Source organism: Leguminivora glycinivorella, chromosome 7 (assembly GCF_023078275.1).
Source record: "Leguminivora glycinivorella isolate SPB_JAAS2020 chromosome 7, LegGlyc_1.1, whole genome shotgun sequence".
Classification (NCBI taxonomy): Eukaryota; Metazoa; Arthropoda; class Insecta; order Lepidoptera; family Tortricidae; genus Leguminivora; species Leguminivora glycinivorella.
In genome coordinates this window covers 9,106,929-9,123,230 of record NC_062977.1, presented here as the reverse complement: position 1 = coordinate 9,123,230, position 16,302 = coordinate 9,106,929, and the positions used below count along the sequence as shown (strand labels likewise).

At 37.3% G+C, this 16,302-nt stretch overlaps 1 protein-coding gene across 1 annotated transcript in view; it reads left to right on the top strand.

Annotated features, from left to right (window-relative positions):
• Positions 1 to 1,669: 1,669 nt before the first annotated feature.
• LOC125228224 (cytochrome P450 306a1) overlaps positions 1,670 to 16,302 on the top strand; it is a 79,049-nt gene continuing 64,416 nt past the window's right edge. Inside the window, exon 1 of the mRNA XM_048132714.1 lies at positions 1,670 to 1,684. The gene's annotated coding sequence lies outside the window, so the exon portion shown is untranslated. The remainder of the gene's footprint in view (positions 1,685 to 16,302) is intronic.

The window sequence follows — 16,302 nt, the reverse complement described above, 5'->3', positions numbered from 1 at the left end:
TCCTCTTTACTAGTAAGATGCATCAACACAATTTTCTACTGCCGAGAAAGGACAATGATTTCGCTTATTTATTAATTATGCTGTAGGTTGTAGGTGTAGATCACCCTACGATTTGAGTCAGTAGAATTTCATGTTTGAAAATAGAACTTTCCTTCTTTTTGAAAAGTTAGCCTTTAGAGAACCCTAATAGCATTAAATTGGAATGGGACTGACAATGAATGCAGAAAAAACTAAAACAATGACGAACTTTATCAAGATACCAATAAGAGTAAACGAAGAAACAATCGAATATGTAGACGAATACATATACTTGGGTCAAACAATATCCATGGAGAACCAGATGGACAAAGAGGTTGCAAAGAGGTTGGTAGAGGTTGAGGAGGTTGGTAGTAAGGAGGTTGGTAGAGGTTGAACTACAAATGCATGGAGACGGTACTGGTCTATGAGAGAAGTAATGAAGAACAAAGAAATCAGTTTAGCTTCAAAGAGGAAATTGTTCAACACATGCATTCTACCGGTCTTAACTTACGGATGCCAGACGTGGACTCTAACGAAAAGAAATTTAAATAAACTACAAGTATGTCAACGGTCCATGGAAAGAAGCATGATTGGAGTCAAACTAAAAGACAGGATAAGAAATAAGCTTATCAGATCAAAAACACGCGTGGAAGATGTGACCATTAAAGTTAAAACACTAAAATGGAGGTGGACTGGACATATGATCAGGAGCAAAGAAAAGTGGAGCAAAAGAATCATATGGTGGTTCCTAAAAGGCCGAAAAAGAAAGCAAGGACCACCAAAAATGAGATGGGAAGATGAAATAGTAAAGTTCGCGGGGAGACTCTGGACCAGATTGGCGAGAGATAGGGAAAAATGGAAAGGGATGGAAGAGGCCTTTGCCAAACGGCAAACAGACCAAACCGATGTTGTCTGAAACCAAAATATGAATATTAAATGTAAAACTAAAATTTTATAAACTGTAAAAGAAATGTAAGTAATTTGTCTGAATAAAAGGCTTATATTATTATTATTATATTATTAATGGCATTAAATTATACCATTTTTATCAAAAGAGATTAGACAGGGTATTGATTGTTAAATACGTAGTTTGACGAAAATTAAAAGCAACATCGATACAGCCAAGAGCGCGATCGGCGCCACTCCTGACGCCTTGGAGAGAATTTGCCGCCTTGGCCGTTATTGACTATTCTAAGGAAGAAACCAGTTACGATCCCTTAAATTGGTTCTTCCTATGCCGCAAACTTACTTGTATAGTGGCTGTGGGTGACGAAGAAGCTAGTAAGTACAGCCCCTTATCTCTCGCGGCAGATGCGTAATTGTAGCCAGTAAGGTACCTCAATTTTTAATGACTTACTCGTAATGGGTAACTGATGATGACATTTTAATATACTTCTATAGCACCTCCATGGATTGTAGTCAAAAGTTAAATTGTATGAATTAGTGATTTCATGTGCTTACGAGGTATTACAAAAGACGTTACATCGATACAGCCAAGAGCGCGATCGGCGCCACTCCTGACGCCTTGGAGAGAATTTGCCGCCTTGGCCGTTATTGACTATTTTAGAATAGTTCCTTAGGGAAGAAACCAGTTACGATCCCTTAAATTGGTTCTTCCTATGCCGCAAACTTACTTGTATAGTGGCTGTGGGTGACGAAGAAGCTAGTAAGTACAGCCTCTTATCTCTCGCAGCAGATGCGTAATTGTAGCCAGTAAGGTACCTCAATTTTTAATGACTTACTCGTAATGGGTAACTGATGATGACATTTTAATATACTTCTATAGCACCTCCATGGATTGTAGTCAAAAGTTAAATTGTATGAATTACGCCGCGTCTTGCGTGAGCGACGAACCCGCGACGGCGACGCGATGCGATGCGATGCGACGAAATCAAACCTTCTATCTCTATGGACTTGTCTTAGGTGGGCGACGGAACGCGACGGCGATGCGACGCGACGAACTAGCGATGAACATGCGAATGTTAAGCGACGCGATGCGACGCGATGCGATCAAACCGCTGTGTTCATATGGGAGCGTCTTGCGTAAGCGACGGCCCGCGACGGCCCGCGACGGCGATGCGACGCGATGCGATGGCGATGGGCGCGCGATCAAGCTATTTGATTTTTAGAAGCAAATTCAATACGTAGAGAGGTCGGACTAGAGAAATAACGATTGATTACTAGTCTCACATTTCATTCTTTATATTTTCTTATAATAAAAATTCAAAATATTCAAATTAACATAAGTTGACCAAAGGAGTAATGTGCCTAAAAAGTAAGGAAATTACAACTTTTGTAACTTGTATTGACAGCCTTTGATTATGTGCACGGTGATACGAGATTGTCTGCGTAAAATATTAAAATTTAAGTGTGAACTAAAAATATGAAACACTAGTGCGATGACCTTACGATATATGTACTAGCACTTGACTTTGGTGAATAGGATCACAAAATTAACTAGTTATTACAACGGGCTCGTAGCCTAGCGGTTTCGACGTCTGGACGCCGCGCCAGCGGTGTGAGTTCGAACCTCGGCTGAGGCGTGCTTTTGCAGTTTTATTTTTGTTTCTTTTATTTTTTATTAATTGATTGTTTACTTTTTTCTTTCTGTAAGAATCTTCATTCTTATTTTTATTTTATTTTTAATAACTCCGGCTTTTATACTAACAAGGAAAGGTACCCATACAAAAAAAATATAATTAGACTACTCTTTAAGGGGCGTTCATTGTAATTCCTGCGATTCCTGCATTTATTGAGATATAATCCTAAACCAGAACTTCTTGTTGCCATATTAAAAAAAAAAATACATATAAGACATACATTTGTGTCGATAGATATTTTTCAGTACAGATGGTGTTTTTTTTACGCACTAGTGCGAGAAGTGGTTCATTATATGCCAGGTCGAAACTTTTGAGGCTCATCTGTACTGAAAAACGTCGTACGATACACGTGCGAAAAGGAAATTCGTAACTCGTGTCGATTTAAAACACTCCCTTCGGTCGTGTTTTAATTTATCGCCACTCGTTTCGAACTTCCTTTTTACGCACTTGTATCGTAATGTACTATTTTAAAGCACATAAAATTCGAATAAAATACACTGCTGACACGGGCCCGCTCACTGCTCAGTTCAGTCTGCGCTGCGCCCAGCGCTCATAGACAGTGGACCTACGTTCGATAGTCCGGCCACAGATCAAATAATACTAGTACAGATACCTAATCCCATACTAAAAATGGGCGCCGTCCTAAGTATTCTAGACCTGTAGGCTAAATTTAATCCACACTCAAAGAGCTAGCTCCAGTAGTATGGCGCCAGTAGCCACGCGTGGCCAACAAAACTCTTATCAGTATCCTACGTCGAAATAGTCATCAAACTGCAACATCTTGCGACATCTGTTTTAGCTTTCACGCACTAAACCTATAACGTCACATGGACGTTTAAAGTCGAACATTACTAGATGGCGTTGCCGTGCGGCTTGTATGTGTGCTCGCCGCGTACGTATAATAATATACTCGCTCTGTCCGCAACACATGCAAGCGGAATTGAATGAACGAGATCCGCGGCGCCCCACCCCGCGCCCCACGCCCCGCGCCCCGCGACCACGGCGCCGGCGACCTTGAGTTGAAAGGCCCCAGCCCCCGACCAAAGGATGCATTGATTTGTTAAAATTTAAAGCACTCTAAAGCAGGCGCGTAGTTAATTAGAAATATGGAAATGAATATTATTATGTAAGAAATACATAAGTATAATAGCTAAGAATGTACATGTAGTAAACATAATGAACAAAATGTAAAGTACGTATTTGATAAAACATTTTCGAGAGTAATATTTTTATTCATAAAATTGTGCAAACACTGCAAACTTAATTTAAACTCCGAAACTATTTATTTTCTGAAACATGGTATGAAATGTTGTCATTACGTCCTTTTAAGTTAAAATATGCTTCCCGGTACCACAACATAGTGTAATTTAAAAATACAGATATAAAATTAATACTTCGCAAATAAATTACGACTATAAACACATAAAATTATTAAAACACCAAGACCAGACAATTTAAGCCTGGCGTCCACTAGGCGCGCCGATCGAGCCTTGGTAACCCTTAGGCCGTTTTTACATTATCGTTTTTACATAAAAAAACCGGCCAAGTGCGAGTCGGACTCGCCCACCGAGGGTTCCGTACAAATTTTCTTTCAAACTACCTAGTAAAAATAATCTCATATTTTCATATAACTCTAATGACTTGACTAGAAGACAAAAGTATAGGCACTAATGAGTATTATAGTGTATAGCGCCATCTCCCGGTCAATTTGATAACTAATTTGCGCGACCTGGTTTTTCAGGGATAATTCTTTATAATGTTAAACGATTTAAACAGTTTTTACTTTATTGGACAGAATATGGTTTACGTAACATCTCCTATTAATTTGAAGTACGATATACATCCGCAAGGGTGGGTAAATTGAAAGTAAAAATTTGAAAAGTTTTTTGTGAATTAAAAAAAAAGTATTCAAAATACAAACACGATTATATTTTTCCTGTAATATATAGCATAAAACCAATGTTTACTAAAATTTTCATAATTTTTCGTTGGTAAACTTCGGAGATAAGGGGGGAACGGTATTTTTTTTTACATTTTCCTTCAAAATTCTTTTTTTTCCACAACAAAAAAATTATAAAAAATAGTTTATTTACGTTCAATTTGAGCTCTTTCCAACGATACCCCACTTGACCTAGTAACTTGAAATTTACAGTTTGCCCCCTTTCATTTTAGCCATTTTTTACAATTAAAATTAATATATTTAAAAAAATTATACTTTCTATTTGTAGAGGTTTACAATGTTCACAACTATTCCAAATTTCAAGTTGATAGCATTAGTAGTTCTCGAGATATTTAGGAATGTGACAGACGGACAGACAGACGGACAGAGTCGCACCATAAGGGTTCCTGTTGTACCTTTTTGGTACGGAACCCTAAAAATCGTATTGTTTCTTACTACAAAAGGTCCTTTCTCATTGATAGATGTCGAAAAGTGAAAAGTAAAACCTTTGTTGAAAAATTTAGGTTTTTAGAAAAAAAAAACGTTTGAACTCTTTTTAAGTGCCAGTCTGAAAAAATATATTCAAAAATATAAAATACATAGTTATTTGTTATACAAGAGTGCAAAGTTGTATTTTAACGGCGAGTGTGGAATTGAAAAACGAGCAAGCGAAAGTATTCTATAGTTGAACCACGATACACAACAACATTTTCCCTCACTATAGCGAGGAAAGTACAACGCAAAAAACGCGTTTATCACTGCTTCCAGGAGTTCCACAGGTGGTAAAACATATCGTCATCACTAGATTCACTATATGACTATATTCAAGGTCAAATGACTTTATCCACTAGTGGGTTTTTACCTGCTGGTATTGAAGGACAAAACGCGTGTTTCCGACCTAGCGAGGGGAAAAATGCAAAAATGTAGTGTGTTTTGGTTTGGTTTGGTCGGGGGGGGGGGGGGGGGGATTTTAAAATGCTGTTGCGCTTCGCGCGACGCAAGTGCGGCGTCGCGTCGAGGTCTAGGCCCACTCCGCCGCAAATCGGCGACCGAGCGCGCATTCGTTCGTGTGCGTTCGGAAATCCTAGCCAGTCGGCAATCGTCGCGTCTCATACTTCCATATCGATAAGGTTTGATTTCGCATGCATCGCATCGGTCGTGCATGTAGCAAATGTCGGAAGGATTTCAAAGGCAAAAATCAAAGATGGCGGCTTCAATGTATGGGATATCGGTCCTACATCCGATATCGGATCGGATAATGTGAAAACGCACTAACGGTTAATGCTACGGCCGTTTTCACATTATCCGATCCGATATCGGGTGTCAGTGGCAGATCGACATCCTATATCCGATAAACGCTTCCGATAGTGTCGGATGTACAGTCAACCAATTGGAACCCTAGGCCACTCTACAACCATGTCAAAATGACAAGCAGTAAGAGGTTTCTTACAATCTGATTTATAACGTTACTATGACATAGTTCTACAGTGGCCTAGGGTTCCAATTGGTTGACTGTAGGTCCGATAAAAAGCATTGTTCCAAATCAATGAAGTATGATTTTGTATCAAAAAGTATTTAAAAAATGTTTTATATTTAATAATTATAAGCACTATATTCCAAATATTATATTGTAAAATTAAAATAACGGCATAAAAAATACTCAAGAGTGTCAGGCAAAATAAATAATTTTACATTCAATTGTATCTACTAAAAGACGATAAAACTAGTATCCACAATTCGGACCGATGCATTACAAACTTTTTTTTTTCAATGGAAATTGTTCAACTAATTTGAATTTCGATCATTGGCAGCTGTTTAATAGAAATAGACGACATTTTTGTCACGCACACTACTACAAACGTATACCTACATTATTTAACAAACAAATATTATCGGCTGACAGCTGAATATTCTACGAACACGCGAGCGGGAGCGAGGCTGCGCGATTTTGGTGACGCAATCATAGACTAAAAAGTTAACCGCGCAGATGTGCCATTTTCATTGTTCCTACTAATGTGTTTCACCTCTAATAGATTTGCGAAATATATTTATTTCAATTTGGAAAATTATTAGGTAACTACTTACTACTTTATGAATTATGTTACTATAATATAAAAAAAAAAAGTTAATTTGTTTATTGATTATTAACAGTTATTGAGTAAAATTGTATTTTTAGCACGCTCACTTTTTGCTGTTTTCTTTGGCCTGGTCATGAAAAAAGAGAACAATGGATACCTACGCTTTGTCCAAAAAAACTGACCGCACTATATATATATTATTATATATAAGTATATATTTGTATTTTAAAGAAGAAGATAAATCTTCAAGAAAAGAGCGTACATGACGTACATCCATCTTAAAGGCCGGCAACGCACCTCCAACACCCCTGGTGTTTCGGGTGTCCATGGGCGGCAGTGATCGCTTACTTTGTATTTTTTAAGTTGTAAATAAATAAATAAATAATTTTGACAGGCGGAATATAATAATGTGTCACATCTGATGGTGGACTTACTACTCTACGCGTAAATTACCGCTTCGCGCACTCCGCGCATTTGTCAGCTTGTGCAGAGTTTCCGTCTGGCAGCGTCGCCTATAGTACGTAGTACATATATCTCAATGAACGGAACGCACACAATCGCACCGTTTCGTTGGCAGTATACTGTAGATAGTGACAGCTCCATCTAGTGACAATATGCAATAAAATTTAGGTAGCTCGATACTGTCGCGCGCAGGTTGTTCACGTTGTTGCGTCATAGTCAGTAGCAATATATTACGTGATATTATTTCTTTGAAAATTTCTAAAATAATGCATTAAATTTGTGTTGTCATCGATGTTTGTATTTAATTTATAATGTACTTAATTTATGACGCTTCAAATACCTTTAAATCTATTTGATAAAAAAATAATAATCGTCAATCGTGACACTTAGCGCCATTTATGATTTCTATTTGTAAATAATTTTGCACTGTTCCGGATGAGACCCCATGCCGCGGGCAAAAGCTAGTAGAACATAAAAGAAAAAAGTAAATAAAAATGCAAAAAGATTGCGTGAGCCGAGATTCGAACTCACGACACTCATGGCGCAAACGATTCCACCTAGAAGTCAAACCCGCTAGACCATTTGCACATTGTGAAAGACGGCGAATCTTGTGATTCTAATCACCAAAATGCTAGTGCCGAAGTTTCGCGCGATGGATACGCGATGACCTTGAGCCATCGCCGTCGCATCGCGTCGCATCGCGTCGCGTCGCGTCGCGTCGCCCGTCGCTCACGCAAGACGGAGCGTTAGTGATTTCATGTGCTTACGAGGTATTACAAAAGACGTTTTAATCCCAGGTTTCAAGCATGCGACTTACAGTGGAAAACTACGCAGTGAATGCAATTTATTCGTCACTACATAGTTATGGCTCACAGGAAAAGGTACAAAAAACTCTGCGCTGTTGCTACGCGGGACTGCTGCCCGCTACACTTCGCTATAAATACTTCTGAATATAGATCGCATCCCATAGATGCCACATTTTAATCTTTATTGAACAAATAAACACAATGTACAATAGGCGAACTCAATGCCATAAGGCATTCTATACCAGTCAACCTTTAGGCAAAGCAGAGTTGTAGGCGGTGCAAAATTATAAACACAAAAAACTATTATTAGATACTTTTAAGGCCACAATACATGCAACAACAAAGAATACAGAGGAATAAACATACACATATACGTAATATTAATACTTTTATAAGATTAGTGCTTGGATACCTTGGGTAGGACATACTTGCATGTTTAAATTACATACTTTTTTATCATTGTATGAAATACAAAATAAGTGGTTCAACATAAATGGTGGAGGGTAGAATAATTTTCTGCCAACAAACTGCTGTGCAGTTTGGCAGATAAGTACAAACCTTTTTTGTAATATTTCTTTGTTTATAACGAAATAAAAAATAAAAAATAATACATATAATTACATACAATCATCAATTAAGAATCATGTTCATCTAAGTCGGAGTAACGTAAGTAATTGTTGATAATTATGTTATATTAACGATGTTCAGACTCACCGCTACCCTTCGCTAAAATAAGAGTCAGATTATTTTTACCTTTTTCTAGAGAACTATTTACGTCTCAATCTGCAATTTTTAGGTGATATTCCCGCTATTTAACTCCACGTGAATTATTATCCCAGGCCCCGTAGCCGAATGGCATTTCTCCGACGCCAAACGAAAGCGATACGCCGCTGGCTCTGTCGCGCCAATACGCAAGCGCGATAGAGATAGATATCTACTAGCGCTTCGTTTCGTGAGCGTTTCGTGAGCGTTTGTGCCATTCGGCTAGCCACCCTGGTACCTTCACAATAAAATTAAATACCTACAATGTTAATTAAGATGATCCCATTTTCAAACCTAATGGTATAGTTTTTTTTAATTATAATTTTCTTGCAACTAGGCAACGACTTTTGTCAGAATCCAAAGGCGCCAGAACTGTTATTCGTTCTCAGTTGCTGAGTCGTTGACACATTAATGCGTTACATATTAAATACCTAGTAATTTTACTTATCTTTGAGACAAAAAAAGACACAAGGACGATGAAGATAATTATATAACCGGATAAGAATGTAGAATGAATTGTCGCAAAGGTGTTTTCCACTTCAAAAATTCAAGAAAAGATGAACTCCCATTCAAATTCAAAGTCTGTCCGTTTGCCTCCTATATAATGATGTGCTGTCCTAATGATACGCACGATACGCACATTAAGAAAATATTCTTTTTACAGGGAATGCGAATGCAAAAAGAGCATATTCCTACGCAAGGAATAATCCCAAAAACGATATATCCCTCCTACATTACAAAAATGCTCAATCTGCTGAGTCAGCGATCTGTAGCACTGACTCATGCATTCCCAGTCGATGACGTAGCGGCCTTTGCAGGGGTTGAATGAAAGATAATGATGCAGTTCGTATGTACGTTTTTGTCTTTGTTGACGTAAACCGAAGTGCACATGTGATTTCATCGTTTTCTAAGGAATCGCATTGTGTTGTGATACTTGTGATATATTGGGTTGGTAAGAAAGTAATGAGCGAATCATAACCAATATTGTAATTTTTATTTAATTTATTATTTTAATCATTTATAAAAAATATAACGGCCTTCGTTATCTACTACTTGTCTCCATCGTTCTGGTAAAGAATGAATAGCATCGGCGAAGAAGTTCTTAGGTTTAGATTCAAAAAACTCAGCTATGTACTGTCGTAGATGGGCTTGATCATCGAACTTTTTTTCATTCAAGGCATTGCTTAGCGATCTGAACAATGCGTAATCCGTAGGTGCCAAGTCTGGAGAGTACGGTGGATGAGGTATCACTTTCCAACCTAGCTCCAATAGCTTTAGCCGAGTCACTTTTGCAATGTGTGGGCGAGCATTGTCGTGTAAGAAAAAACTTTAGCATGCTGTGGACGATTCTGACAGATTTTTTGGTTTAAATTTTCAAGCTGATTACAGTATACTGATGCGGTAACAGTCATTCCACTTGGTAGGAGTTCCCAGTGAATAATACCATGAATATCCCACCAAACGGACAGCATAACTTTTTTCGGGTTAGGCTCTGTTTTTGGTGCCTCTATTCCTTTTTCGTTTGGAGCTAGCCACTGACGTTTGCGTGTGTGATTTATATATAAGACCCATTTTTCATCTCCAGTGATAAGATGGTCCAACCAGTTGAATGTGCGGCGAAAAGACAGAAGTTGTATGCAGATATCGGCACGGTGGTTTAGTTGATCTCTATCAAGTTCGTGCGGTATCCAAACACTGTATTTGTAGTTTTTTCCCAACTCGTGTAAATGTGTTTCTATGGTGACATGAGAGCAGCCTAACTCGGTAGCAAGAGTACGACTCGTTAGCCTCGGATCTCATTCAATTAAGGTTTTTAATTTGGCTACATCAATCTTCACCGGTCGACCAGACTTAGGTTGATCTGATAATGAAAAGTCGCCACTACGAAACCGCTGGAACCATCGTTTCGCCGTGGCCTCAGACACAACTTCAGGAGCAACACGCTGACATATATTACGCACTGCTTCGGCGGCTGAATGGCCAGACTGAAATTCATATAGTAAGCAATGCCTTACATGCACTTTTAATTCGTCCATTTTCTTCCTTATATTAGCTCGGCGACAGCTAGTGAATGACTGACGAGAAACTGTGCGACTCGCCCTTTATATACTTTCGACCATAGAAGATTCTAGAACTCTCTCAAAAATTTTATGTGGAATTCAATCGATCGCTCATTACTTTCTTACCAACCCAATATATCGATATGTTTGGTTGTTTTTGTTTGGCTTATGAATTAGGATTAGTAGTCGTTCTGAGTCATTAATGTATTTTAGGGCCGTGTCATCAAAATACACGATATTATTGCACTTTTAATTATTGTAATATTATAAATTAATGGTGACATTTCTATTTAGGTAGGTACCAGTGAGTTTTACGCAACTTATGTCCGAAATGTCATTTGATAATTGCCAGTCGATTTTCGGCGAAGGAAAACATCGTGAGGAAACCGGACTGATTCCAATAAGAGTTACCCTTTGGCTTGGAAGGCTAGATTGCTGTCGCTTTTAAAAGTGCCCACGCTAAATCTTGGCATTAATTGTCAAAGCGGACCCCAGGCTGAGCCGTAGCAAATGCCGGGATAATGCAAGGAGGACGATGATTTGATGATGGTGACATTTTTATGATAAATGTGTATTTTTGATAGGTTACTTGAGAAGTGTCTTTTCAAAAGGACTTATTTCTATAAGTCAACAGAGGTTATTTTTATCTATATCTTCCTAGAGAAATAACCCTTGTTGACTTATAGAAATAAGCCCTTTTGAAAAGATACTCCTCACTTGTGTCGCTTAACTTCAAATCTGGCCCTTGATCCAGCCACCTAGCGAGAGTCTTAAAATGTTGATCGAGATTCTTCGCTATGAGACCGTTCGCTAAAACGACTATCCGAACAATGATCGCCGAATCAACATCCCACATGGCGGTTATCTCGTGAGCCAAGTCTAGTACCTGGATAATTATTATTTTATTCCATCGCATGGATATTCTCAAGAATAGTTCTTGAGACTAATGCTATAGAGTGTTAGTCGCTACTTATTATAAAAAATATATTGCTCGTGTATACATATTAAGTACTTTCCTCTTAATATATTCCATTAAAACTCTGACAAAGGTGACTGCACTTATAATAGAACTTACAGGAAAATGTAGACGAGATCGTCTATCTTCACGGTTTTGTTTTATTTTGCTCGCCTGGGATCGGCTCCTCTGCATTCCATTTCGATATCCTGAACCGAAGCCCCTATTTTACTTAAGAATGCAATAGTAGTTAAAGTAACTAAACCGAACTGAAGTAACTTTTTAGGGTTCCGTAGTCAACTAGGAACCCTTATAGTTTCGCCATGTCTGTCTGTCCGTCCGTCCGTCCGCGGATAATCTCAGTGACCGTTAGCACTAGAAAGCGGAAATTTGGTACCATAAATATGTATATCAATCACGCCAACAAAGTGCAAAAATAAAAAGTGGAAACAAATGTTTTATTAGGGTACCCCCCTTCACGTACAGTGGGGAGTGATTTTTTTTTCATGTCAACCCTAACGTGTGATATATTGTTGGATAGGTATTTAAAAATGAATGGGGGTTTACTAATATCATTTTTTGATAATGCTCACATTTTCGGAAATAATCGCTCCTAAAGTAAAAAAAAATGTGTCCCCCCCCCTCTAACTTTTGAACCATAAGTTTAGAAATATGAAAAAAATCACAAAAGTATAGAATTTTCTAGGAACTTTCTAGGAAAAATATTTTGAACTTGATAGGTTGAATAGTTTTTGAAAAAATACGGGAAACAACGGAACCCTACACTGAGCGTGGCCCGACACGCTCTTGGCCGATTTTTTTATCATTTTTTTTTAGTTATATGCGAGACTTGTGAATACATCTACTCGATATTTGCTACTATAAAACAGAATCAGTGTACAGTAGCGGAAAAAAAATCTATCATTCTGGTTATATATCGAAATTCTTGAAATTAGACTTTTATATCACGTAAACAACTACCTATTGTACCATCATTACAAATATGTATTTGAATACTTACGAGTCTTAAAACCCACTGCATTAATACGGGGAAATTAGCTAAAATTACGGCATAATTTTATTGATGGAAGATTTTTTTAAATTGGTACATGTACGTTATAGACCGAAGTTATTTTTCATCATCCGAAGTTTATAATATTTTAGTAATATCTAATATCAAACAAATTTCGACGATTTCGTAAGCATTTTGGGAGAAAAGTTTTCATTCATTAAAGAAAATTGCAGAAAGAAGCAACTTTCGTGACGGATCGCGCGAAAACTATAAGTGCTAGCACTAAAGTGTTAATGAGAGATTTGTAGTAAATTTATTAAGGATTATTTCGTTCCTACACGCTTTTTCTGTATCTTCATCGATTTAGTCAGAAATCAAGAAAACCCGCATTTTCGGCCCTTTAAGGGGGGGGGGCGTAAAGGGTTGACGCAGAGGGGGAGGGGTGGGGAGTTTAGATGAAAAATAACTTCGGCCTAATATATACATATCCCAATTTAAAAAAAAATTCCATTAATTATGCCAAGATTTTCATACATCACTTTCCACGTACTACATGTAGCCCGTGGGCAGTCACAAGAGCCTGATGCGGATTAGACTTTACACACACCAATCGTCTGTGTTACTAAATATTGAACGTCTTATTATTAAACACAAAATAGCGAATCCTACTATCAATATAATTTAGATCGATAAACGAAAAACCTATATTGTTTTCATCGACATCTCAAAAGCCGTTTTTTAAAAATTAATGAATTAAGTGTGCAATTTTTATCCGAAAAATATGATAGATTATTTTCCCCTACTGTACGTTGTGAACTAGATTGCCGTAATTTTATCATTTTGGCATTTATACATATCTATTATGTTGTACACATCTAACTAAAAACCTAATCTCAAATAAAAATAACATATAATTCCAATTAAAACTGATTCCAACGTCCGTGACTAAATTGTTATGCGTGGCCGGGCAGTATTTGAAATTATATCTCAACTGTCACTATTAAGCACTTCGTCTTGTAAGTTTGCCTACGCATTGTTCAAGAAAGTAGACGCATGGTCACCAATCTCCATAATGTAGCTAAGTCACGTTTTAAATGTCGAATAGGAGCCCAGCCGGCTTAGCCAAGGTGATGGTCGGTTGGGCTACGATAGCGAAACGCCTAGTTATATCGCTCGAGTGTCTATCGTTCTTCTACATTAATGCGTCGTTGCATCGTTGCATTTCGGAGCGTAGATGATTGGCGAGTGTCAGTCCGCGTGCAAGATGCATTCGATCATCGCAGACGCACGCCGCTGTACAACAGGTTCCAAGAATGCTCTCTCGGTTCGACGAATAACGTGTATTTTTTTCATGCACCTGCTCTTATTTGGACCTCCATTTAACTGTGACCGTGTAGCAAATGCGGCCATCAATTACCGTGACAGTCCTTTTTTACTCCTACTCAGCTCGTTGGTTGTGATTAATGATAGTGCGGTATTAATAACTCGTTGCTAGTCGCGTAACCGAACCTTTGTGTCTTTATGATCTTTGATAACTATGTTTAACTGTGTTTAGTTTATTATGTATGTAGGTATGTTATATGTATACGATTTGACTTATAACTTTATACGTACAAAGATTATACACAGATTAACATTATACAGAGTGGGGCCTGTAACAAAGGCGAAGAATTGAACTGTAGGCTATTCTCCTTATACTGATCAACATTTGTTCAGTGACTTTTAAAAATTATGAAGTCTTTAAATTTTTAATTTTTCATACAAAATAAATATTAGATTCAATGTACGCCATTATTGTTGTCATTGACGTTGTCTGTCACACTTTAGACTTAACAGAATTCGCAATACATTATCTCTTACGCCGTGTCTTGTCTTGCGTGGGCGACGGTCGCGCGACCGTCGCGCGACCGTCGCCGTCGCGTCTCATACTTCCATATTAGTCCTGCGGCGCTGGCTATATTTTGAGCCCTAAGTTAAAATAATATTAAAGTCGATTCTGTTTTCGTTAATAGATACATTGTTAATTTATACATTTTACATTTCGTTTTGTGCAAAGTACCTAAGTTGCTTTTTCAGTAATTTGGTAAATTGTCGTTATAATTTTTGTTTTGACCTAATTTGCTCAAAAAAATATTCGAGATAAAACATGTAACTGTGTTGGATTTAGAATGATATTTTTAACATGTATAAGTAGTTTGTGCAAATTTTGTCAATTGCGATATGGTATTATGTCATACCTAGCGAAACAGATACAAAAAAATATTCATGTTAAAAAAAATAAGAAACGTCGCGTTGACTCCTTAAAATATGCCAATAAACTGATATTGTGCTGTCTTAAACAATTGCTTTATTAAAATTGCAATAATTTAGCTAAAATGTATTCTTAACATTACAAAAAAATATTAGAGTTACTAGAGTTCACATCTCATCAACTTAAAAGGCATGATAAATAAGATACATGAATTTGTGCAAGTTTAATCAATTGCTCCTTAAATAATACGATATTAATATTAATTTTATTTGCGTACGATCGAGTCAAGCGGGCGCAATCCACGCGGCGCGGGTAGTGTAGGTATCAGCGCGGCAGCGGGGAAGGGCAATGACCTCTCTCGGCAATCGACAAACGACGCGTTGCGTATAAAACGCAAGTTTATTTAAACTGTGCGCCCATTGAAGCTATTTAATTTAAAGCCTGTTGTGTTCGGTATTAGAGTAGCATTTTAACTAAATAATATTTATGTTTCCCAGATATAAATTATTTCAGGCATAAAATAATTCCATTAAAAATTAGCGTGCCTTGTTACTCGTAACACGAATTAGTATGAATATTATGGTCCCGGCCGGCAAAAAGCATTTATCGAAATCTGTATAATTTATTTTGACATTTGTCAAAATAATTATATCAAAATGACATTTTTCATATCCACCCGCTATATCGCTTTTTGTTGTACATTATTTTATTTTTATAATAGACATTACGATTTACGATACAAGTGCGGAGAAAAGGAAGTTCGAAACGAGGGGCGATAAATTAAAACAGGATCGGAGGGAGTATCTTAAGTTGACATGAGTTATGAATTTCCTTTTTCGCACGTGTATCATACAACGTCTTGCAGTACAGATGGCCCTTCGAAGTCTTCCTCTACTTATACTTCTCGCGCTAGCGCGTAAAAAAAACACCATCTGTACTGAATAGTAACTTTATTATATAATTATTACAAAAAAATTGTCAAAAGTCATTTTGATCATATAATCTGTCAAAATATGATTTTGGGTAAAAAATGTCAAACTGGAATTACGAGTCTAAAATGTCAAAAAAGTATATTGAGTCAAGACAAGACTGTCAAAATGTAATTTTGAGTCAGAACTATCAAACTGACATTTTGGCTCGAATCTTATTGACATTTGCTGTCATAACTGTCAGAATGAAATTTTGGGACCAAACTGTCAAAATATATTTGGATCAAAACTGTCAAACGTCTGAGATCAAACCTGTCAAAATGACATTTTGAATCAAAACTGTCAAAATCTATCATTTGCCATTAAGGTACTATATCTTATACAACGGAATGACTTCAATTTACATTTTGGGTTAAAACGATCATATTGA